The sequence below is a fragment of the Centropristis striata genome, chromosome 11 (genome assembly GCF_030273125.1).
Source record: "Centropristis striata isolate RG_2023a ecotype Rhode Island chromosome 11, C.striata_1.0, whole genome shotgun sequence".
In the NCBI taxonomy this organism is placed as follows: Eukaryota; Metazoa; Chordata; class Actinopteri; order Perciformes; family Serranidae; genus Centropristis; species Centropristis striata.
Genome location: NC_081527.1, coordinates 32,972,631 through 32,985,408, shown reverse-complemented (window position 1 = coordinate 32,985,408; position 12,778 = coordinate 32,972,631). Strand labels below are relative to the sequence as shown.

Below are 12,778 nucleotides of genomic sequence, written 5' to 3'. Positions count from 1 at the left end.
GGGTGTGAAAGAAGGCTTTGGCAGCTCTTCTTGTTTTCTGATTGATTTAGCTCTTCTGGCCAAACCAATATAGGCCGAAAAGCCTGTTGGGTGGTCAAGCAGAGCCGACGGCTCAAAGTGACGTTTGACTGGATGAGACGTTTCCCTGTAATGTAGGAGTATTGGGAGGATCTTGACCTTTGTGGTCGTTCACATGATGACACTTTTTAGAAAGACCGGAGGGATCACATGGACTGATTGACAGATGTCATTGTTTTTATGAATGACTAGCCTCCAGGTGCTGCAAATAAAAGTTGATCCCAACAAGTTTTTAGTTAAAAATCTATTTTAGCAAGCTCAATATTGAAGTTTGTTGAGAAATGCACATACTATTTTGGATAATAACAGTGCGTTCACTAGATTAAACAAGTGACATTTCAAGCTTAGACAATATGAAGTGACTGATGACTAACACATCTTTTTATTTAGCTACTTTAATTCAGGGCTGCAGTTGCTTTGACTGCAGAGACATATTAAAGTTAACTATATGCAGCATATACAAGCAATATGTAATTATGGAACTGAGTCGTACAGTGAGTCAGAGAGTGTTCATGACGTATTGACCAGGAACTGTGTTCACCACACCATATTAAAGTAAGAGAAAGTAAATGTCACAGAAATATGTCTATTGAGATACTCTTCCAAGCTGAACACTGCTTTTATCACTCACAGACTTGTTATTTTTTTGTTTCTGATCTACTTGAGAAAGCTTTAGATAAACGGCAAATAATTCAAAATGCAGCAGCATGCTCACTGACCAGGCCCAGAAGAAGAAAGCACACATTATGTCTATTTTTAAGTGTCTTTGTTGCTTGACTGTTAGTTTCAGAAAAAAGTTTAAGCTTCTCCTATTGATTTTTAAATTGCTCAGTGAATTAGCACTTGAATGCACATCATTCATCTATTTTAGGGTATGTACAGTATGTTCCTTTTTTCACTTTTCAGTTCTTCAGTGCCGTCCTGTTCACGGTTTCTGAGGGCCATTAGGGGCACCATTTTTTCTGATTATAGTATTTAACGTGTCACACTTGACACTTTAAAAATGAAATCTTAACACAACCCTTTTTAGTCCAGTATTCCTATAGTGAATCATACTAAGCTGGCCTTTTTAACCTTTTCATTCATTTGACTTATTTTGTATTTTGTTATGTTATGTGACTCCACTGGTTGCAAAAAAGAGGTCCAATTGAATGCTGTAAGCAAATGACCCTACCTTTACAAGTTTATGGTCTCAATCAATAGTTTCAAGTCTACTTCAACACAGCACGATGTGTTGTAAATTATGGTTCCTTTTAGAATAAAACAGACTAATAAAACAGGGCACATTTTAGACCTTGGCTACCTTGTGATTGACAAATTGCTACCACAGCACACTGCATGTTTTTCTCTTCTTTCATTTTCAATTCATTAAAGTTTATTGTAACATTATGGTCGCTTAAAAATGTCCCCAGTTCAACCCTCTCACCTTTATCATTTCAGGCTCCAAAATAAACCAAAATGGCTACGGACAAAATTCCAAAGTCAGGGCATCAAAATGCTAGTCCAGAAACCAATGGGTGACATCTCGGTGGCTACATTTATATGCCTGTAACTAATTATTCATTTCATCCTCGAGTTATCCACCACATATTTTCTCAGTCATTATGTAGTACTAAAGTTATTATTTTTGGGACTATAAAATATTTGAAAAGACAAAAAAAAACCCAGCATGATCTAATTGGAGAAAGCACAAAATTCTCAACTTTAAAAGCTTGAAACCCGAGAATATTTGAGATTTTTTCTTAGAAAATGAACTTAAATGATTTACTATCAATAATAAATAGAATTAAAAAAGTAAGTAGTAATAGTTTGGAAAAAGCAATATTTTTTCTGCTGATTTAATTGCATAAACTTCAACTCTAATACTCAAAATAGTGGTGATGACAAAAAACTATCCATATGATGATTATTTTGCAGCCATTTTTCAGGTTCTTTGTTATTAAACTGAACCAATCAGATTATTTTTGCTTCAATCTGCACATTTGCTCGACTCACTGGACAGCACTTCTGTTCACATTGTAAATTCCTTCTTCTGTCCAGCTAGAATGTGCTTGCACTGTGACTTTATACGGACGTTTGTCACACTGTTAATGAAAGAACCTGCAGTGTAACCAGGGATCAGAGAGGTGCTGTGCCTCAGAAGTTTGTGTGCTCCGGACTAATACCTGCGATCATTCACCTGCATGGTACAGTCGCTAGATCTTAATATTCTCCTGCAGGGGACACGAAAAAAATCAACCAAGATTGGAGCAACAAAGTCTCCGAAAGAAGCACCCTGCAGGAGCTTGAGAACCATCTAAAGAACCATCTAAAACCTGAGAGGTCCCTCTTCTCTCTGTGATGTGTTAGGTTTTGATAGGGCACTTAAATCAGAAAATAGGTCACGAGCAGTCATACAATAATTGGATTTAAAAATTAATAATATTAATGAGACTCAGGGAATTCCTTTGTTTCCGTGACTTATTCATACCACTTCACTGTCTGAATTGATAACAAACCAGCTGAAAAGTCTAATTTGTCTCATGTTATTCTGTCATTCACTGCATAGAGGTGACCCACACATGCATTATCATATTAAGTGGGTTAGCTGCACAGAGCCGTAAAAAACACATTTTGTCATTTTTTAAATTCTGGTTAAGGCTATTTGAAGGGAAATATGTATTCCTCCTTAATCTTATTTCTGAATCTTAGCCGTAGATTAGAAAAGGAAGACACCAATTCCAGATCTGTATTGGCTCAGATTTTGACCTCAGTGAAGCAATAGTTTGACAGATTCTCTTTATGGTCAATAGTTATAGGGAATATTGGTACTACTCTCAAAATATGAAACTGTAGCCAGCAGCCAGTTATCTTAGATTAGCATAATGAGTGGAAGCAGTGTGAACAGCCAGCCGAGTTCTGTCCGAAGGTATCAGAACCTGCCTACCAGCAGTGTTCAGCAAGCTCACAGTTCAGTTCACAAAGTTTAAAATCTACAAGCTCATGTTCGTAGTTCACAATTTTGACTTTTGAAAGTCCCAAAAAATTTACTTCAGTTCATCATTTCTTAGTTTAAAAAAAAATTCAACTTGTTTCGTTTCAAATTCGTTGCCATTGTGGCTGATGTTCTTCTTTTTCAGAACGGTTGCCCAAAATCTGTTTAAAGATCCTCATTTCTATCTAAAGATGCCATTGGAATCATTCGTATTTGTTCAGAAACGTCCTTCAAATATTCATATGAACAGACTTCAGACTATTTTCCCGCAATGTCAATATATGTGTCCCTCGACCTAACCACAGAAACATCGGCTACAAAGTGCATGAGCATTGTTAACTCTTGTGCTAGTTAATGAAGCGCATCTTCCTCAGTGCAAATGGATCCTTTCTCTTTCTTAGGTCACTAAAAACATGAGCATGTTCACGCACACCACTGTCTACCAGGACCTGAAGCTGAAAGATATATGAGGGTGGTATTCTCATCAACCTTTTTATCAACTCAGATCTTCTCTCATGGACTTTTGTGGCAGGACAGTAAAAAAACAACGTTCAGAGAGACTTCAGGAGGATTACAAATCCAACCTGGGAAAAAAAAAGTGTTGAGGCAAAAATAAAAATTAGATATCTTAGAGAAAATAGAATTTTTAAAAGGCCCCAGTGAAAATTAGAAAAATAAAATATACAATAGTGGGGGAAAAAACCAATGGCGCCTGGCAGGAATGAAGTGCCACATAAATAACTTAAACCTTTATAAAAAAAAATCTTCAAGAAGGCACCTAACTAACTTAAAACTTTTGGATTAACCGTAATAATCGCATCAGTGCATCCCTAAATAGAAACAGACTGGTTGTCAATCATCTGTGATTCTGGACAGCATTTTTGTCACAGCGGAAATGGACTGTAATGCCAGTTGCATAAATGGCTTAAGGCTACAGAGACAAAATCATGTGGGTGATATTGTGCTTTGTAGGAGAGAAATGTCATGGTTAATGCTGCTGGTGATCTTTATTGGTATAATTATCTACATAGTCTTAAAATGTCATGGTTGTAAGGACTGGGGCTGTACTTAAACACAGCAGGATGAGATTCCTCCCACTTGTTTTGAGTTTCACACTGACCAGTCTGCAGACTCTCCTGTTGCCAAGCACAACAAGAGCTCGGCACACGCAGTAAATTTAAAAAGGGGGGCTCATGTGCCTCATGCTTTCCATGTTGGCTCCCCATGACCCAGGAGGATTAAGTCTGGCCGTGGGTTTTTTCTCTCAGGTAGCTGATTTATTGGGCCTCGGCAGGGAAACAAAGGGCCTGAATGTCTTTGAAGTGTGCAGGTGAAGACCCGAAGACGGCACTTTGAAAAGGCTCCCAGTTGGATTGAAATCTCTTTAGCCACACCTGTCAAGGCAGCATTCAGATCCAAACGGTAACCTTTCACCTGGGCTGGGATCCACCTTCCACCTGTGCACTGTCTGCACACGTGTTGGCCAGACTCTCAAAGCTCGCCATGGTGGTGTGTGGCTGGGGATTAAACGCACCATCTGTGTGATTGACGATATGTCATGACACAAAAGCAAAGTAATGATATTTCATCAAGCTGATAATTCTGCCTGAATGCGCAAGCTTTGCCTTGTGGCCTAGATTTTCTCTCCTTCTCAAGAGGGATTGATTCAACCTTTCTTCTATTCTTCTACATTTTCTAATTAGCTTTAGTGATTTCCTAATTCTTTGACATTCAACCTTGAATTATTCCCTACTACATGCATAAAAACAAGCATTTGTTCCAGTTCTGGAAAACCAACAAAGCATGTTAATGTTCTTGTTTATTCCATGATCAAACATAATCATTCTCTCCTCTGGAGGAAACCTCCCTTTGGGCTAATTTCTAGCATTGTTACTTGCATGTTTGACAAATTAGACTCTGGGAAACTCCGGGCGAACAGAGGGGGGAAAGCTACTGATACTGACATTAGCATTTCATCCCTCCTTTGTTACAGTCGGGCGGAATTCAAAGGTTTGCTGACTTAGCAGGTTTTGGGCGGATTGAAGGGGTTCAGTCTGAAGGGTCATCCACTGTGGGATGGGGATGTTGTTTTCTATTGGAGTGAGCCAGGAGGGCTTTAACATTGAGCACAGATGGGGCTCTTTTTCCCTTTTTTCTTCCTGAGGGCTCTCTGTCCAGGTGTGGATCTATTTTCCCCTGGAAACCAGGGAGTTTTCTCCTCTCTCATACTGTCTCTCATTGATCGGAGCTCAGGCCAGTGGCCCATCACACCTGGATCAAATTCGAAACCAGGCTGGAGGAAGTTTTAATTTCCAGTCTTATAGTATTGAGCTACTACTGTGTTGTGAATCAATGCAGGGGGTTAATACCACTTTAAACTTAAGTTGATTCTGCAGCATAGCATACGCATCATCATGAGCAGGGTGTTTGCACACAGAGGGCTGCTTCTTTTCTTTCGCTTTTTTATTTAGGATATTTGACAAGCATTTTTTTCTCCACTTTTCCTCACCTCACTGATCAAAATATATCTTCTCCGCAGTAGGGTTTTAACTTGTGCAACAAATAAACAGTGATTTTAATAGAGCGCCTTTTCTGCTCAGTCACCATATCATTTCTGGGGGCATGTTGAACACAGCAAAACGGGAAGCCAAACAAGCCTATTTCGCTCTGACATTCAGTGTATCAACAGGCATTAAGCTGAATAGGAAACAGCCCTATTTTCTCCCTCTCTCTCTCTCTCTCTCTCTCTCTCTCTCTCTCTCTCTCTCTCTCTCTCTCTCTCTCCTCTCTCTCTCTCTCTCTCTCTCTCTCTCTCTCTCCTCTCTCTCTCTCTCTCTCTCTCTCTCTCTCTCTGGAGGGCAGAGGCACTGAGACAGACAGACTGTAGCTCTCTGTGTGGATAGAGACAAGAATGGGGATGCTGGGAACAATAGGAGGAGAAGCCATTGTTAACCAGCCTTGTTGCTGTCAAGTCGGAGTCAGAATGCTCCTAAGCCACCTCTCTTCAAACTAAATTCCGTGCACAGCAGGTGGTTTTTCTTCAGTCTTCAGAAATTGATTAAATCTGATCTTCAACATTTGGCACTCTCCTGCTTTTTGGTGTAAATGAGCCTTTGAACTATATTATTTGACCTTAACATCCCTGAAGAGTTCTTACAAGCTGTGATTCAAAATGGACCGCATTTTGAGAGAAAAATTAGCATAATGTTTGGTGTTATCACCACAGGATACTTCTATCCAGACAGACCTGAAGTCCTCGTTTTTATTGCTTAGGGAAGGATGACAATAAGAATCTTCCATGTCTCCAAGTTAGATTCCATATTTATCTTAATTGGTGCCTGGCAGGTTATACAGAATGGAGATGGATTTCAAGTCATTTACTAGAAGTTCTTGACAGGCGCAGTGGAAGAGAACGTCAAGCCCTGCGCTGGCACACATAGCTTGAAAATCATCTGTCAAAATTTAGCATATCTAAGGAGAAGGCTGCCTGTCATCTTCGATGTACATCTAACCATGCACAAGGGTGGATTTGATCAGGAACTATGTTGTACTCCTGATGTAAAGCACATTCATCAATTTGATATTTGGTTGACAAGACAAAAAAAAAGCCCTGGAACAGCAGACGCTTTTATAATGAGATGGTTTGGAGCTACATAGTGCCAAAGGGTATTAAAAAAAACTGAATTTGCGCACAATATTTTTTTCAAATAAAAATCTTCCTGGCAACATCAAATGTATGTTGTAATGCCTTCATTTTAACCTACAAATGCTTTGTTTCTTTTGCCCTGATTTAGTTTCACCAAGCTAGATGTGATTTGTCGGTTTTGTTTTGCAAAACATTGCTGACAAGTGCATGGCTCAGCCAGGCAGATTATCAGTGGAAATCTCCACTCCAACTTCTTTATTTCCCCTCGAATCAATGTGGTGAACAGCAAGGCGTGATTGATAATGATATTGAGATTGATTGTCTAAATCCCTTCCCTCAGTTCAAAGTCCCCAAACAGATAGTATATATACATGCAATTCAGTGCAGAGATAGGACTTGGCAGGAGCTGCCAATAGATAAGTGAAATAGGGCCAGAGTGAAAAGACCTATCAGTCCCTAAGGGGCTTAGCTGCAGGATTCTGAAGCTCTAAACTGGCGGTGGTGGAGGGAGATAGTCGACATTGGTTTTAAATTACCCAAGATTGCCTTGTGGTTTCAGTCTGCAGGGACGCCAGCAGACAAGATGTTTGTTAAAACAAGTGCAGACATTGAGGCAGATTGGGGCAAAGAGCAGACCTGCGATTTCCTAGCCAGACAGAGCAGGTTGGAAGGCTGGTAATTGCAGAATTGGCAGAGAGGCTAAGGAGGTCTTGCAGCAATGATATCTGCCACTGGGACCGAAGCAGTGGCGATACTGGAAAAGGGCTCAGTTTCAGCACTGGGAGGATATTCTATCTGATGCCATATAAGCTCCAGCACACACCACCAGCCTCATGCTGCTATTGTTCATTCGCTTGCTTTGTCACACGCCGTATTTAACTCTCTCAAAATTACTGGGTAGAAAATGACCAATAATTATGCAGATAGTAATTATCATATAGGGGCCCTGGGTTCGGTGCCAGCTACCTGCAAAGTTCATGTTTCCCCTAGAAACTTTTGGTCTCTTTTCTCTGCATTATGTTGTGTCAAACTAAAGTAAAACCTCAAAAAAAAAAAAAAAAAACAATCTTAAAGGAACAAATCAATATTCGCTTGTAATGCTGAGAGGTAGGTGAGTGAATTCCTGGCAACCTCACTGCGATAAAAAGGGTCCGGGAAGTAACTGAGTCTGGCCAAGAAAACAATACCCTGTAAAACCTCAACATGTCTTTTTTTTTTTTTTTACTTTAAAATTTTATGAAATAAATAAACAATATTGTGAGGCATTGGTAGGTGAGCCAGGCTAGCTGCTTGCTCAACATCTTCAGTTTTGATGCCAAGCTATATAGCTTGATATGAAAGTGGGATATATCCATTCATTTAATTTCAGGAAAATATTCCCCAAAATGTAATAAGTATTTTCTTGAAAAAAGTTTCACAAAAATGCTCAAGGACCACAGACAACTGTTGGGATCATCCGTGAACTCAATATTTTTCTTGAAAACCTAAGCAATAAAGACACCAAAATTAGGAAAACGAGAATCTAAAAAGACGAAAGCACTCCACAAATGTAATCTTGTAAACAAACAAACATGCTGCAAAACAGAACCAAGCAATGTCAATTACGACCTCAGCAAGCAGCTCTGCTCTGAACATGTTCAAAAGCACCTTATTTTCCATTTATTACCTTTCCACTCTACTTTTTTAATGTTCCATTTCCTCCCTCACCATGCTTCCCACACTCATTCACTGGCATTCAGAGAGAGGTCTGCGTGAATAGCACTCCACTACAGTACCAAACTTTGACACACACTGATACACGTACACACACAGCTTTTAATGCTTAAAGTTTACTTTTGTTACAGGTGCAATAACAAAAGGCCTTTTAAGTCTGACTTGAAAATCTTTAGGAGAAATTGGCTCCAGCATTGAGGGGTTGAGGTATTGATTCTGGCCTCTGGCTCAGTCCAGGAAAAGATGGATAGATTTCTTTGAAATGCACTCTGCGTGAGAATATAAAGACTATTGTGTGTTCTCGCTCAGGAATAAATTGTTTCATGACATATCTAGGGCCACCTTTTTAGCTTCAAGCTGCCTGCTTCTCTTGAAAGGGGAATGTTGACAGGGTGGAGCACATTCATCTGTAGTCCCAGACTACCCACACCTCATAGAAGCTTTTATTGAAAGTTAAATCTCCTTCAGAGAGTTGGCAGCCCCTCGTTGGGATATCTATTTCAGCAGCTGTCGTGGCTGATTATATGGGGGTTGTGCCACACACTGGCAGCGATATAAACCTCCTACAGAGAGAAGGACTATTATGATGCTATTGATTGATGCGTTCATCTGCATGCTTGTATACCATCTCCTGCAGCAGTTTGTATGGATGGCATGCAACATGTGTTTGTTTTGAATTTATGGTGCAAGCAGTGGTGAAATCCCACATTTAAGAAAGCTTATGATGTCATGTAATCTCTGTAAAACAAGATGCTGTAGTGTTTACCTCAGGACAGAACAGATCAATAACAAGTTGCAGGTGTTATTGGAGAACTTCCCAATACTGAAGCTTGATACCAAGAGTGGTATGTAATGATCAAAGCGGTGCAGATTGATTTATTGGTTGTTCACACCATGTTACCCTGTCTTAAGGGTCAAAATATTTCATCTTAAAGCGGTGAATGTGGATGGTACTTCAGTGTTGTCAATAGAACAGCATTATGGATTAGTTCCATGCAATGTTTTCTAATACTAGATCCATGGAGAATCAATAAGAAAGCATAGTTAGCAAGAGACTATGGTGTGATTTGTTATATAATCACTACTTCTCACAAAGGATTGGATTTCTAATTACTTTGTCTAAAGCGAAGTTCTTTTAATTGTCATTGTATCAACTTTTGGTGTTGCATATTGCTTAAAAAGTTACATTACAGCTGCAGGTTGAACAGCATGTGAGCAGTGGAATAGCATAATGGTGATATTTGGAGAACCTCCATTGTATAACTGAGCAACAAGAGAATCATTAATAGAACAGATCTTTTAATGATGTCTTTGAAGCGCATGAAGTTTCAAACGGAAACCTCAACCCTCTCATTTTTGCTGATTTATTATTAAACACTGAGTTGACATTATAAAAAATAATTAAAAAAGGACTGGGCTGTGCTTAGTTCATATTCTTTTTGAAGGCTTTTTTTGCCCTCAGTGTTCAAAATTCTCCCTCCACTCCCATCACCCACTGACTCTGAATACATTTCGCTCCTCGCCAATGCCATCGATTTGAATATCAAACACCAATAAAAGCCACCTCTTTGGATTTGTTTGAGCTCCGGCATGCTGTGAGAAGGAAGGTGGGCGGCACAGGGCAAAGGATCTTGGAACTATTGAGTCAAAATATTGATGGAACGGAGCCAGTCCCTGTGACGCTGCAGCCAAAGACTCATGTTAATGTTCTCCAAGTTACATCTTGGCAACACAAACATTTTTATTTATTTAGAGAGAAACCATGAAGTACATGCTCTTTTTCAGCACCGCCTTCACACCCTTAGAGTTTCACACAGTCACTCCAGGGAGGTGGATGATGAAGTTTCCTAGTGTTGGCCAGAGAACAGCTCCAACTGAACCATTGGGGGTTAAGAGCATTTCTTAAGGGCATGTTTATTGGGATTCATGAGGATTTCTTATTCAGATTTCCTCACCCAGATTCCTAGGTTGTCTTGGAAGGTTGTCTTTAATCAACAATATGCTGTGGATCTTTTGCTTAACCGCCTTCACAGAATAATGAACCAACTTAGGGGTATCTATGTACCCAGGTTCAATGTTCCCAGGGTCCTATTTTTCCTCAGCTTAATATCCTCCTAAAATGACACATTAAGGAGACCTTTGAAAGGGTTTTATGTTCTCAGGAAAACATTTTACCCAGGTCAAATGTTTAATGGGTCAGTTATGGTTATCACCCACCTACAGCTTATAGCCTACTGGTGTAACAGTATACTCCTAGAAACCTACTTCCTCAGACAGTTTTCTAGACTTTAGATATTGATATCACCACAATGGCTGAAGTGCAGTTTTTACCCGTCTAACTGCATTTGAAACATCCCCTCTCCATCTGTTATTTTGCAATTTGAACTGCAAAAATAGCCCTTACCAATCTCTTACAATAAGCACTTCCCCAACTTGCGCCTACAAAGGGTTCCAGCGTTCAACATTAAGGTTTTTTTTCACCTGCTCGGTTGGGCAAGTGGTTCAAAAAATCTACCTGCCAGAAGTTAAGTTTTACTTGCGCCCACAGAAATGTACTAAAGATAATTGTCATGCTTAGGATTGTTGGAGTTTTGCCCACATCCTCTACTTATCTAATGATTGAAATGCTGCAAGGCTTCAGTTAATAAACATTTTCTCTTTACACCCCTCCATTTTCTCATGAATGCCTAATTGGTACTGCACATGTGCATACATCCAAAAGTACATTGGCATCAAAATACAGTTACACTAAAATAACTGATATTTGAGATGTTGATAGGATTGGTGTTATAATGATAATCATATGCCTTTTTCATGGCAGACATTTCATAGTAGCAATCGTTGATTTAATGACTTACACCTGTGCTTTTTCTACTGTGACTAAGACCTCTTTGCTAGCTAGCTTCAATTACTATTCAAATGATAGCAAGCTAGCTGAGAGCAATTTCACCAGTTAAGGGTATTAAATAGAAAAGTCACTGTTGTGTTACTCAGATTAATTCAAAGATTTTACCACTAGACAAGTCAAACTCCCCACAGCTTTTAGCAAGACAGTTTGGCCGAGCTAACACATAACTGCACACATCTAGCTTTAGCTTAAAATAAACTTTGTTGGAGTCTGAACTCTTTGTGTCTACATTTCTTTCAAGCCTTTTATTCTGGTTTGATGTGCTGACTGTTGTGAAAAACATCTGCTCCTTTGGCTTTGCTCACTCTCACTTGTTAGCTTCTCTCTGGTGTTTCACACTTAGCAGGAACCCTATAGCTACCAGAGGTGCAGTTAACTAGCTTCTCATCCTAACAAGTTCCTTTGGTGATGTGTTGACTGCAGAAGGCAATGCATTTCTGGACAAGCTCTCAACAATCTCTCAACCTTTTACCTGTGGTGCTTTGGCAAACACTCTCTTTTTCCATGTCCACCCACTCAAAAAAACAGACAAAGCAGCAAATATATCATTAGCAGCCTGCCCTATGGAGCTGGATATTAATTATCCTGTGTTCTCCTCGTTTGGCCACTCATTTGCACGTGTACTGTAAATGTCACCAGAGAGATAAATGGGAAAACAAAAACCCCAGCTCGTAGCCTTTATGCAGCAGAATGTCAGAGGGAGCTTGTAAGAGATGAGATATTGGTTTTGGCCTGGCATGGATTCTGGCTCAAAGGACATTCCCCAAGGCAATAAAATTTGTATGTCATCTGTGTTTAGAAACTTATTAGCAATGTGCAAGCAAACATTTTCAGATCTGGATTCTGGCAAGAAGCAGGATAATATACAGCACATCTGTTATCAACAAAGACCCAATGTTATCATGTGTCTGATGCAGCATAATATAATTTTGTCCAATTCTTTTCCATGTCATCTGCCGGCTCCAAAAACAACCTCCCGTTGTGTAAAAAACACCTTTATGTTCCACATTTCTTCACTCAGTATGAACTCTTTTCCAACCACGTATTGTTCTGACATGCCTTTTTTTGTAGATTTATGAGTGGATTGAAAAGCACTTTGCGGGGAAAAAACAGCTCAACTCTCACACTCTCTGTGTGGCCTTTAAGGTGTGAGGAATAAAGGAGTATTTGTATTAATCGATCACATGCCAAGCCTGGTTGAAGCCTTGCCCTAATGGTTGCTTGCTGTCATTTTGCAAGCAGCTTGTAAAAAGGATTAGAGTGGCTCTGTGGAATAAGGGCGCATGAACAGCAAAGTTCTGTGGCCGGCAAGGAAAATAAATCAATTTATCCCTGATGGTGGTGCAGTTTTGGAACATAATGCCTAACGATGATGGAGTTTGGACACTTCATACTTGTCATTGTGAAATTGGACTGCCGTGTTGCTAATGATGGTAATGTATGTTGTGCCTCGCCTACT

At 39.7% G+C, this 12,778-nt stretch overlaps 1 protein-coding gene across 2 annotated transcripts in view; it reads left to right on the top strand.

Annotated features, from left to right (window-relative positions):
- LOC131980288 (receptor-type tyrosine-protein phosphatase mu-like) overlaps window positions 1–12,778 on the top strand; it is a 177,489-nt gene that overhangs the window by 27,777 nt on the left and 136,934 nt on the right. The window lies entirely within an intron of this gene.